This window comes from Vidua macroura, chromosome 6 (genome assembly GCF_024509145.1).
Source record: "Vidua macroura isolate BioBank_ID:100142 chromosome 6, ASM2450914v1, whole genome shotgun sequence".
Classification (NCBI taxonomy): Eukaryota; Metazoa; Chordata; class Aves; order Passeriformes; family Viduidae; genus Vidua; species Vidua macroura.
This window is the reverse complement of record NC_071576.1, coordinates 15,783,966-15,797,214: the sequence shown is the minus strand read 5'-3', so window position 1 is coordinate 15,797,214 and position 13,249 is coordinate 15,783,966.

Below are 13,249 nucleotides of genomic sequence, written 5' to 3'. Positions count from 1 at the left end.
CATGGTCAAGAGACTCTCAAGGGGATGAGAGTTATGGCTTTGAAGTCTGTCAGACTGAGAGAAGCATTAAACCTTGAAATGTTGCTTTCTATTTTTGGGAGGGGAAGGTGAGGTTATGCTCTAAATATTGTCATGGTAAGAAAGAGGCACTGCACTACTGCTACCTCACTGTCTCCTGTTTATAACATGAAATTGTGAATCTTGCTCATTCCCTTCCACAAGCAAGCACCTTCCTTGAGGAGATGTTGCAGGGTCTGAGGCTCAGGCAGGCAGAGGGTCCTCCTCGTCTTGGGTCAGGTACCCAAGCTGACTGAGGGATGAGTCTCTCCATAAAGTTTCACACACCCCTCTTAGACACCCAAGCCCCACCCCATACTTCACATCAGGAGCCCACCTCTATCTTCTGGGTTTCATGCTGGGGCCAGTGTGTAACACAGAACACCAAGTTATGGACCTCACCTAAAACGTGTCTGCATGTAGCTCTGAGCAGGGGAGCAGGGAAGACTGGGGAAATGTGATGGCAATCCTGCACAGAAGAGCCACAGAGTGTGGCACCACCGTATCCCATCCTGGACAGCCTCATCTGAAGAAAAGAGCAGAGACATTAGGAGAAAATTGTAGAGTTCCATTTTCAAAATACAAGGATAGCCAAATATTTAGATGAGTTCCTTTAAGTGTAAGATTTCATGTGTCCATCAGGTTGTCAATGCTGGAAAATCCCACATTACCTAATCCACCCTGAAGGCCTGGATAGTTGAATGTTCTGTAAGAGATCCCTTCAGTCTGATGCTTCTGGGAGTCAGTCTTGTCAAAATCAGAGAGAAGCTGGGTGATATGCACCTGAAACCATGACAGTGGCAATACAAGAGATCTCTGAGAACTTAGAATGAATCTTCCAGCTTCCTCTGATCCTCACAGCTGTACCAGGTGGTATTTTCTCAAAATTTGTTCACACAGAGGTGCATAGGCAGTAAAAAATCCAATATGCTCTCAGTCTCCAGTGGCAATAACATGGTGCTGCTTTATCCATTTTCTTTCAGAGTTTGAAGAATTATTATATTAGAAATAATTTTCAGAGACATATTAAGCTTAGTCCTGCCCAGTACTCCAGGGTGTCTTTTTAGTTTCCAGTCCTGAAACAAATCATTTTGGAAGGGTAATAATTGGCACTGAAATGAGAGAGTAAAAAGGGGATGGGTGTGAGGAAGAGGGCACAGCAGGTGTGCCCATGGCCCAAGTGCTCTGTCATTGCCCTTGATAAATTCCAAAAAGGAGGCAAACACCTGGAAGGAGAACAAGGTACCCAGGATTTAATAGTAAATGACTGTCAAGAGAAAACAATTATTTTATTGTTTGCAAGACTGAAACCACAGTGGATGCTAACATCAGGCTTCAGAGTGTAATGATCTCTGTTCAGTCTCCTAATAAATAATTTTCCTCATTTAGCCTCCCCCGTGAAACAGCTCTGACTTGTTGGATTCCATGAATGTGCTGATGAATGTTCTCCCAGCTTAATGACTGCCTGTAACCTTGCTGCTCCCTCAACCAGTTGTTTATTACTGCCAGCTTTTTCCCCCTCTAGGAGATTGTTTATCCAACAACCAGGGCACTGCTACTGGAGCATTTCTAAAAAGATTATTCTGCTAATTATTCAGGTCATTAAATGAAAGGTGAAGCAGGCACCAACTCTCAGCTTTGAGTTCCCTGACACAAGAATGTTCCTGTTACATAAAACCCCATATTTTTAAATTCTGCAGCACTTAACCTTTTTGCAGCCTTTGAAGGAAAGTTTCAGCTCCTGCAGGTGTGGTTTGTTTGTAAGAAATGGAATTTTTCTTCTTTTTAATCAAAGATACATTCAATAATCACTGCATGCTGAAGATATTTCTCCTGCCTTTTTGCACAACAGTTTGTGTCATGAGGGGGAAAAACCAAAAGCAGCTGCCCAGGAAATACCAAATTCCTGATCCTCCCAGCATCATCCACAGGCAGACACTTCAACTACCCCCTCAAATACCAGCAGCTTTTGCCTGAAAAACATGGATTTTTTTTTTTCTTCCCTCATTACCTCAGGGGGCTGTGGAAACAGAGGCAGGCTAGAAGTCACCTGTTAGTCAGGTAGAGGGTTTCAGAAGGGATCATCAACTCTCAGTCATTGCTCACCACTTCATGGAGAAGGGGGCAAAGTCCCTGCAGTGCAGGTCTCATCTGGAGCTGCTCTGCTTCCTTCACTGGTTTTTGTTTTGCCCTCATCTTCAGAGCTGCACTGCAAGCAGCTGCAAAACTTCATTAAAGACATGAAGAGGAAAGGCTGAAACAAGACCCCAAAGGAGGTGCATGTAGATTTGACAGAAGGTGAAACAGCCAGGTTTGCAGGTGGTAATGGGGCTGTTTTGGGTAGCTGGTCAAATGTCGTGCCAGTGGCAGGGGACCTCACTGACCTGGTGAATGGAGAAGAAGCTGGCAGATGAGCTTTAGTGGAGATAAAGCAGGTGATGTTTGACTGACAGTTCCAGCTGAAAGCACTGCCTAGGATTCACTTTGCAATGGGGTCATACAGAGGAAAGCTGCATGCCTTGCTTCCCCTAATAGGCAAGGATGAGGTGAAAACCAGCAACCTCCGTCAGAGGCTTCAGTTCAGGATTGAAAACAGCTTTTGAGAACTCCTTTGGGAAGATGCCCAGTAGCCAGATGTCACCCAGTGTTTCTTGGCTCCTTCAGGGACACCAGCCAGCAGTGGGTGCCCGTGGAGGGCTGACTCTCACAGTGCTGCATGGCCTGAGCAGTGGCAGATGCTGTAGCAGCACTTGGACCACTCATAATCAGTGACAGAGACTCTGGAGCCGAAACAATGTGCTGGGGCTGTCTGAGGGACTAGAAAAACCCAGGTTTCATTATCTCTGCTGCTCACAGAACAATTTGTTCACTCAAAATGTACTGCTGGGAGCAAGTTCCTTCTGGAGAGGCACCGAGGAAAGCACATGACAGTTGTCCTTATCAACACATCTCTTGCTGTCTGATCTGCACCTAATGAGACCCATTGCTCTTTAAATCACTCTGTCTTGTCACTAATTCCATTTCCAGCCCTACAATTGCTAAATATCCCTTCATGCACATATTTATTTGCTCCACAGTTACTATGAGGTTAACAACCCATAATGCAGTTTGCCCAGTCTCTGAGCTGCAGCTTTGCAAATTCATCAATGATGTTTGCAATTAAAGAATGTAAGTAAAAGGCCACAACATCAATAACAGAAGGTAAAAAGTAAGTTATGGCTTCCTAAGGTCTCTCAGCATCTGCAACTCTCTTGTTTGCCAATGGAAGACAAGGGCCAGAATTGTAAACTTGCTGCCTCTGACCTGGGAGAAGGGATTTTCCACAGGACCAAATGTTTAATGACAAAAGCCCTCCCTACCAGAAGTGATGTATTTAGGGAAGGGTATGATCAACTGCACTTTCCATTTTCTAGATGTTTCAGCCAATGTTACTGTTTGTAACTGTAAGAAATTATTCAGAAAATATCTAGTTGTGTTTAAAAAAGGTCTTGAGGATATATCCAAAGTAAGAAGACAAGGAATGGCATGCCAAGAAGTAGAAGATTTCTATTTAACTTATGTATCAGCTGTCTATTAATAATAAAGCTGCACAGAGAGACACTGACATCATTTCCAAGCACACAGAAATTCCCTCTGCCCCTTATGCTCCATATAAGTGATAGAGGAGATTATATCATGAGCACTAGTTCAAACCCAAAGCCCAAGGCTTCTCAGCATTGTCTGTCCCCACTTTTTCAGTGCCTTTGTTGCTGCCATTGACATTACTGATCCCTTTTGTAGGGCAGTGGGGAAGGTCAATCCCTCCCTCTGCACAGCAAAACCTCCTCACTCACTTGGAAGGCCTGGTTACAGAAGCATTATGTGCCCCCAGAGTCTCAGACTTACTGTGGAAGAACCTTCCCACCACTCCACACGTAAGTCAGATATGATCCCTGGTCATAGACCAGGATTTACAATGGACAAATGTTCCATTTCTTCCTTCTGTCTGTTAGGAAGGGGATGCTGACAGTCACTAGAGACTCACCAACCACCCTGGTTTGGAGAATACTGTGGTTTTGTCTCATGGGAACCTCTGCCAACAGCTCCCACTGCCTTTTATTCAGACACCTTTCCCCACACACAGGAGCTGCCTCTCTCAACAGAAGGATGCTGAGGTCCTGCCACTTCTAGGAGAGGTTTTGTACCAAGAGCTACATGTGATCTGCTGCTGGGATTCCAACCCTTTGAGTAAATCCCACTGAACCCTGGCCAGTGGCACCCTGGGAGGCCAAACCTGCCACTGTAGCCAGCTTTGAACCCATGGGGGAACCCAGAGAGCCAATCCCATGCAGCACTGCGCATTTAACAATACCATAGGGGTAACCAATGCAGGCAGCAGCACCAGCAGGAATGGCTCCATGGACACCCAGTGCCAAGCAGAGTTAACAGAGAGACCAGCAGCCACCTCCTTTCTCCTCCTCACCCTTCCAAAAATCTGGTCATGATGAGAAACAACTGCAGCGCTTCAGCTTTTTACAGAAGCTGTGCCAATGCAACGCAGTGCTACCAGCTGGGTAGAGCATCCCATTGCTGTCCCTTCAGCCAGACAGGATTTACACCTGCCCTGCAGCATCTGCCTCCAAACTCCCTGGGTCATTACTCTGCTGGGGGGGTCTTCAGCACACTCCAGCCCTTGCATACGGGGTCACAAGGAGTGTGGGCTTCAGTTCGTCACCTCAGGATTCCCTCTTGTCCCAAGCAGCTGATTAGCAATTCTGCAGCAGCAAAACTGCACTGCTGCATAAGCCAGGTTTAGATGGTGATCCTTTAAACAGGAATGATCTCTGTCAGAACAGCTTTCTTAAATCCTGAGAGATGCTGCTACTTGCACTTAATTGTTTTTCTGTGTATTAGCTATTAAATGGTATTAGCACAATATGTGCTCCCATTTACAGAGGAAGCGTTTATCTGTGTGCCTTCACCAAAAAGTGGGTTTGATTAATTAAAAAAGGTGGATGGATGGGATTGCTGTGAGGATTTGAATGTAAATGCACCAGCAGATGCTTCCTGATCCTCCCAGCAGAGTACATCACTTTTAATAAACTCGGAACAGATGGCTGGCTGCGGTGTCAGAGATGATACGTATCAAAGTGCTCTGCACTCCCCTCCCAGACAACTCTGTCCTCAAGTCTCAGAATCCAGAGAGGTGAATCCTCACCTGCAGCCCACTGGCAAAGTTCCCTCCACCTCAGGGGTGCTGTGCTTACTCACTGCAGCCATGGAGTCCTGCCAGGGACATTCAGGTTTTCTGCTTCATGAGTCCTGTGGAAATGTGATTGAGGTGCTTGCTGGAATGCAGAGCCTGTAGTTAAATTACTCAGACTGCACAAGAAGCAGCAAGAGATAATGTCCAGCTAGTTAAAAGTTTAGGTGTTCTTCTTTCTCCTCCATGGGAGCTGGATCCTGCTTACTGCAAACAGGAAAAGCTCCTCTTAGTTCAAAAAGCTGTTGAGCCAAGCCTGCAAGACTGAAGTGACGTCTTGCTGAAACATTGGGTGTATCAAAATTGCAACTAAAATACTTTATGTGTTCACTTCATCTATTGACCAAGCAGACAGGATAAGAATCCCATATAAAATGGGGGAAAAAAATAGAAAATGAATGATCAGTGCTTTCTTGGGTCCTTCTTGCCTGGGTCACTCTACAAAGAGGATTTTGTCCGAAGAGCAAACTGAGGCACTGGACAATTAAATGTGTTGCAGTGGTCATGTGGGAAGGGAATAGCAAAGCTGATCATAGAAACCAGGTCCCCAAGCTTTTATCACGGGCTGAAACATTTTCCCAGTCCCTCATGCCCATCACCTAACTCATGGATACCTTTGTTAATGCTGGTTTGAGCCAAACTGTGCAAAGAGTTACCTGACTCCTTCGCACCTATTTGCTGCCAGGTGCTGCTGCCACCTGAGCAGGCTGCTGGCAGCAATTGTGGGAGTGGCAAAGTCTGTGTGACTACTGGAAAGGAAAAATGAGCTATATGATTTGCTAGAAAATAAAAGGCAATTTTCTGAAAGCAGGGAGATGAGTAAAGCAGGTCTTTCTCTGTACTATCACTAGGAAGGGAGAATATTTGTCTTGGGGAACACTACTGCTTAGGTGTTTCTGGCAGCTGTTCCAAAGACCATAGAATTAGGTTAACAGACTAACTTCTAGGTATCTTTACCATCTGCAGCTTAAGCAATATAACCAGAGGAAAATGCAGATCTCATCTCATTTAAAAAGTTATGCCTCATGCACAGTGCTGGAGATGGAGAATGTCTGGGATCTTGTGAGCAAAATTTCCAATGTGAAATCCTCATGAAGGATAAGGGCTGGCACTAGGAAGCTGTGGTTTGTAGAAGGAAATCTGGCCTTGTTGCAGCCTAGTAGGAAGACAAGAGGGAATGAAATTCTAAGCAGAAAATGAAGCTCTGTGCTGAGACTGCGTTTGAAACATCTCTTTTTTTAGCCAAAGCACACAGAAAAGCATGTGGATATTCAGCAGAAGGGATAGCAGACTGACAGTGGAATTTTCTGGAGAGGGTGATAAATGTGCAGCTCAAAAGCCCTGACCCAGGTTCCCATTTACACCACAAAGCTCCAATGAAGGCTTGGATGAACTACACTGGGTCTTGGCACCCACCATTCTGTAGGTTAGAGACAACACCTATGGCAGGCCAGCCTGCAAAGCACAACGTCCTGAGCTGCACTTTAAAGCAGATCAAAATTTTCTGGTGTTGGTAAGGATGATGTGTGGACATAGTGTTCAGGAAAAGTGCAGGATGAAATTGAGCTCTTTGGAATTAAAATAAAAAACCAGGGTTGTTTTAAATAAAATTGGATGGATAGGAAGGGGGAAAGCAAATAAAATATCAGGCAGGATATTCTGGAGAGGAGAAAAGAAAACATAGATAACAGGCATTGTGAAAGAAACAGAGAGGTTTGAATGGTCTTGTCCAGCATCTCAGTGTGTATATGACACAGTCCTTGACCAGCATGATCCCTGGGTATCACACAACATCCCATTGTGCTGAGGATAACTTCCAGCCTGTCCTTCCTATTGCACTTCAATAGACATCTCCTATAAAACTCTGTGCCCACTCATTTCTTGTTCAAAAGTAAAATATTATTGTATATTAGAGGAGTAAAATTAAGACAATGGCAGTGTGATTGACATTTGTGGGGGTAGAAAATACTTCATAAATATTATCCCTGCCAGTAAAATGGAAGCTTTGCTGCTGGATGAATGTCTGTCTTGGGAAGTTCTTTAAAGTCTCCATTTATCACTGTAGCAGGGACCATTGGCTGCAAGCATTCAGTGACTGCAAAATTAACTTTCCCATGAGTACAAACTCATCATTCAGCTCTAATGATCCAAAGAAAAGTTTCGAATTAATCCATACAAGAAAAACAGTGGTGTCACCCAGGATGTTGATAGGAATGGAGGAGCTCTGTGTCTTGTACACCAACTATGCATCTAAGGATTTCAAACCACAGCCCATTGCTCCTGCTGAAGCAAAGAGCCTGTCCCTGCTTCATTCCAAAGTCCATGTGAATCCTACTGAAATCAAGAGTGTATATGAGGGTTATGGTTTAACAAAAAAAAGGAGATGAAATATGATGGTAACCTTTCATTATTCACTGTTATTCACTGTGCAATACTGGTCAACACATCCCAAAGTCATTTCTGGTGCTAAAGGGATACTTCTAATATAAAAGGTGAAAATATCAACACCTCTGAAAAATGGGGAAGTACCTTCTCTTGGTGTGTGTGGCACAGGGTGGGTGTCTGCCTCTGAGCTGAGTAAACACAGCAGCAGCTGGAATAGATGAGCCAAGTCTCCAGCTCACTTTTACTCACTGCCATAATTTCCTTGCTTTGTGGTGGTTTTGTTTTGCCCCTGAGGGTCTGACTTCTTTAATTAGTTTGTTGTTTTGGTTTTTTCACAGGAATGATACATAAAAATTTCCTTTTCTCATCTCTGGCTAAACAGAGGATAACAGCTTCGTTAGACAATTGAGTACCTTCCAATCAAGCAGCAATACATTATCTCTGGGGAGCTTTCTTTAACCACAGAACACAAGCAGATCTTGTAATTGTGCTGTTCTTGAGGCCCTCTGCAGGGGCAACTGGGGCTGCTGCTCTTCCTGAGAGCATCTTTGGTGCAGTAGAGGAGAGAGTTCTGTGCTTGGATCCACAGTGTGGATTTCCAACAGGCCCTCCTGCTTACCCACCTCTTCCAATTAATGAAGCTGCTCTCAGAATATGAAAAATTAATTCCTTAGCCTAAGTCAGGGAATAAATCCCAGATGGCTGATGTTTTGAAGCAATTGCTTGTAAAATATAAATCCTTACTTTCCAGTTTCTCGCTGTGTGAATTTGTCAAGCAGCTGCAAAGTTCCACTCAGTACAGAAAGTCATGTACTCACTACAGCTTTAAACACCAAGTGAGCATAGTACTCATTTATCTTCTCTGCCTGGGGGAAGCCCTTCTATTTCTGCTCCTTTGGGATTACACATGACAACAGTTGTCTCCTGTATGGCATGGAAGATATGGATTTCACAGGGATTTCACCATATTTCTGGTTATATAGCTGCCTCCATCAAACAAAAAGCTGTTGAGAGCCAGCAGATCATGTTTCAGTAAAAACTGAAAAAAACAGAAAGAGAAGCATGGTCTGTATTTTTTCCCCTGTTGGTTTGGGTTTTTTTAATCCCCAGCAAAGTAGAAATTGTGGTTTGTCCTGAAACGTTCTCCCAAGCACTTAGTAGCAGAGACTGAGTCTGAACTCAGCTGAGTACAAACAGAGAGGAGATCTCTGCAAGGTCAGTGGTGGTCAGTGGTCCAAACCCTTTCCTCCAAACAGAGAAAACTGGGAGCTGCAGGACTTCTTCAGGATCTCCCAAATTTTCTTTGGGCTCATCCTGCAATGTGGAGGAATCTGTCTGGACTATTTTTTCTGCAGAGCATATGAATGAGGTGAGTTCAGCAGAGACTTTGCTGCATTTGAAGGTGCCTCATGCTGCTGTCCCCTTGCCCTGCAGAAAGTAATTGGGCTGCTCCCCAAGGATAGGCACTGCAAACCCTAATCTCCTGTGAAGAAAAAGCATTGGTCAGGTAAGAAACCTGAGCTCCTGCAGGCTGAAAAAAGCCCAGTAACAGTAATTTAAGATTCTGTGGCTGTTCCTCAAGCTGCTCGGTGCTGATGCTCTCAAGCAATTTAATACCTGAAAGGCTACCTCCTCCTGTTCCTTGCTTAGTATAGAAGAAAAGGCATGCTGTGCCTGTAAAGAGAACATTCATTAACTAGCATTAACATGAATTTGATGTTCAAAAACTGCCTTGCCAACAGAACATCTGAGGTAGGAGCCATCTGCACTGCATAGGCTACCCAAAGCTCTGCTCAGGCTGTGCAGAGAACACCCTGACCCAAACCAGGCTGAGTGGATGGAGGGAAGGGACCGAGGTGCCAACTGAGACCCAACAGGGTGGGAATTTTTTTCTTTGCCTTATCCAGACTGAGTCATTTCCCTGATACAGGCTGGGGCCACTCTTTACTACTGACTTGCTGCTGGAGCATGTCTAAGCCCTCCAGAACTCCTCCCTATCCTCTCCATAATCTCTTTTATGTGAGGGAATAATAGATCTTCAAGGATACTCCTGACACATCTATGTATGACCATTCCCAAAATGAAAACCAAGTTTTTTCAGGTATCCCCAGAAAGTTTCTGGGTCACTGAGTGAAGACTAAAAATATTCTAGTGACAGTGTTCTAGTGAGAGCAGGATCTCTTTGCATTATGTTATAGGTAATTATATGCTGTGGTAATTAACCTGTGGGACTCACTGGCTAGTAGCCAGGTTTAAAGGAGCCTCATGAGAACCAGATGACTGAGATTGTTTCTCTTGGAAAGGACATGAGTAAGAGAGAAATATAAATATCATGAAAGCCTCACTGGACTAGGGAAGAGAAAGAGTTTTTGTCTTTCCCAGGTTTAGAATAGAAAAAGAGGTAATTTAAAAATAACAGATGAGATACTTTTTGCTGTGTTTAAGCAAGCTGTGGCATTTAATGCCATAAAGCTGAGGAAGGTACCAAATTTGAGAAGAGACTCTCAGAGGGACAATCAAACTAGCTACTTCTAATTAACAACAGAACATTGTGGAGCACTGTAAAATAAATATCAGGGCCAGTGCCCAGTTTTTTGGGAGGCTTGAAAGCTGGGATTCAGCCTGGCACACAGGCAGGAAGAGGACCTAGTCCCACCCCAGCCCTTGTCCCTGCCTCTGGGGGAGGGCCCAGGGTCTCCAGCTCCCTACTCCAACCCAAAATAGCAAGTGCTGTGTCCCTGTGCTTCGTATCTCCCGGCAGGTGGTTCCAGGAATGTGCTATTGCCACTGTTTGAAGAATAATTATCTTGTGGGGACAGCAGTGCCCTGAAAGTCCTTAAGTCTGGCTTTTGGGACAGAGATATGTTGGCAGTACATGCATGAATCCTCACACTTTTCCTTCATCCTTCTGCAAGAGTGGCAGGGAAGCAGGCTCTGTGCTCAGCTGTCGTTTCATCTCTTTAAGTGCATTGTTTCCGATGTGAGCAAAGGGAGATCAAAGAAAACATCCAGAAAGGAAATTTTTTATGTGAGACACACGTACCCCTGTGGCTCACTTGGTTTTCACTGAGCAACTGGCCTGGAATAGACAGACAGATTGGGTATATAAAGGAAGAGGAATAAAAGTGATCTCTACAAAATATACCAGGGAGTCAGTCAATTTTCAGAATTTTCAGCTGATGCTGACTGAGGATCCCTCTGTTGGCTGTGAGCTGCTGGCAGAGTAGAGGCTGTCTGATGGGCTTATGGACCCCCCAGAACAGGAGTGCTGCTCCATAGACCTTAGTCACTCTTGTCACTATTTTTTCCCTTAACTCTCATGAGCGCTGTTAGTGTCTGCAGGTCAGTAAACAGGACTGCCTGTCTCTAGCTTCAGAGCTAAGTAAACTATATCAATTATATTCTCATGAACTTGTTTAAGAACACTCTAGAAGTTATGGAATTGTTTCATCTTACTGAATATATACATCAGTATCATACAAACTTTGCTGTCATGAATCAAATAAAACCATAGCCAAAGGAACAATCAAGAATTTCCAGAGGAGTCTGTTTGAGATCACTGTTCAGGAAGAACCTCTGTCTCCACATCTTTTTGCAGATTCAGTAGGGCTCACAGGAATCAATGAAGGTTTTCTGTAACTGCCAGGTAAACTGACCATGGCATTGGAGGGATATGACATTTTCCAGATTGGTGTTTGAATAACATTTAGAACAATTATGTTGAGATCCAAGCTATTTATAAGGGTGTCCAGATGGTATTCTGTGATCACTACAGAGAAGTCACTTCTTCCAGCAGGGAACATACCCATCTGCCCCAGTGAGAGCTGTGCATGCCAGGCAAGGATGAAAGTGGATAGGCAGAGCTAGCTACTGTCAGGTAGCTTTTTTATGGGGTGTAAGTAATCCTTTCAACAGGAAAATAAATTCATTTCAGGTTGTTGCAAGGAGAGTCTAGACTAAGAAAATCAAAACAAGTCAACATCATTTTGCCTCTGACCTGAAAAAGAAGAGAGGACTGCCTTTGAGCAGCCAGATGAGTATTCACAGCAGCAATATGAGCTTTGAAGCTTATTTGTATTTACTGGCAGACAAGCAAGGTTTGTATGAGGGAACTGAGAGGTGAGTGTGACTGACTGAGGCAGGAAAGAAGAAAAGGTGTGATGTGGGGGTTTTAATAGACTTTGCTAGTAATTTTGCAATGAGCTTACATTCAAGTTTTTCTGTCAAACAGTTATCAATTGATTTTATATACAAGAAGGTAATTGTTGCCTTTTTTTTTTGCTTAGTGTCTTTTTGGTTAGGATGTGGTATTAGCTGTGCCTTGGCTTCAACCGTTTTTGATATCTTCATGAAAATGACACTTTCCCTCTTGTGTGCCTCAGTATCTGGATCTGTAAAATCACAGCTGTTTGAAATACAGTGTCAGTGTTTCCAAGCACAGAAGAGAAGCAAATTCTTAGAACCATTTTCAGCCAAGAAATTAGACAACAAAGCTCTCAGAGTAACTCACAGACAAAAACAACACCCTTTGGTTTTATTTCCTGAATTCTGAAATAAAGTAAAAAATATTTTACTCTTGAGAATAGCACTTAAGCCACATAATCTCTCAATCAGATGACCTTATGCACAAGAAGATCATATATAAATATGGTTTTTAGGCTGACCCTCCTGTTCCCTCAGCTCAGAGCATGGATAATGCAACAGTCCTGGGTGGCTGCTTCCATCCATCAGGACACTGCCATCTTTTCAAATCACATTCAGGCTGGGAAGGCAAATATCTCTTTGTCCATCTGCACATGTTATGTTGGTGACTGCAGGCAGGTCATGGTATATGGCTCTCCACAGTCCCACCGCACTTCATGCACCAGAAATCGTGCAGCTATAAGGAAAAATGGAATTGTTCTCTATAGAAATCAACAGCTTTTTTTATAAGGCTGGAAGTGGTCAGAAATGTCCATCTTCACTTCTTTGCCACCCATTGAAGATGTACTCCTGTTTTCCATATACTAAAACATAAACTACAGTAGAGACTCACAAACCTGCTCTTTCTTTATAGTCTGCTTCAGGCATTGCTTTTCTCTGAGTGGCAGAATACCTTTCACTTTTTTATTTGATCACTTTTGCTCTTTTGACATAAATCTTTCCCTGGCATGCTTTACTGTGACAGTTCCTAATATAGCTGTGCCTAATGAGACAAATTCCAATAGCAGAGGTACTGATTGCTGGATTAACAGTTTCATATCTGTTTTTCTGGGGCAAGAAAGAGAAAAAATCATCATCCATCATGTACTATTACAGTGGGATTATGCATGCCATACCTGGAAAGCATTTAGTTTCTCCTTTGCAATGAATTTAATGGATGCAAGACCACACCTTGAGAAAGAGAAGGAAAAGAAGCAGTTATGGGTACTACAATATCCTGTTAAACTTCTCAAAAAGAAAAGGAAGAAAGAGAAGAAAAGAACTTCATGTAAGAAACTGGATTAGAACTGAGATAATTTATTGCCCTAATAAGATCAGCATTTATACATAAGGACAAGTAAATATTGACTAGGAAAACATAGC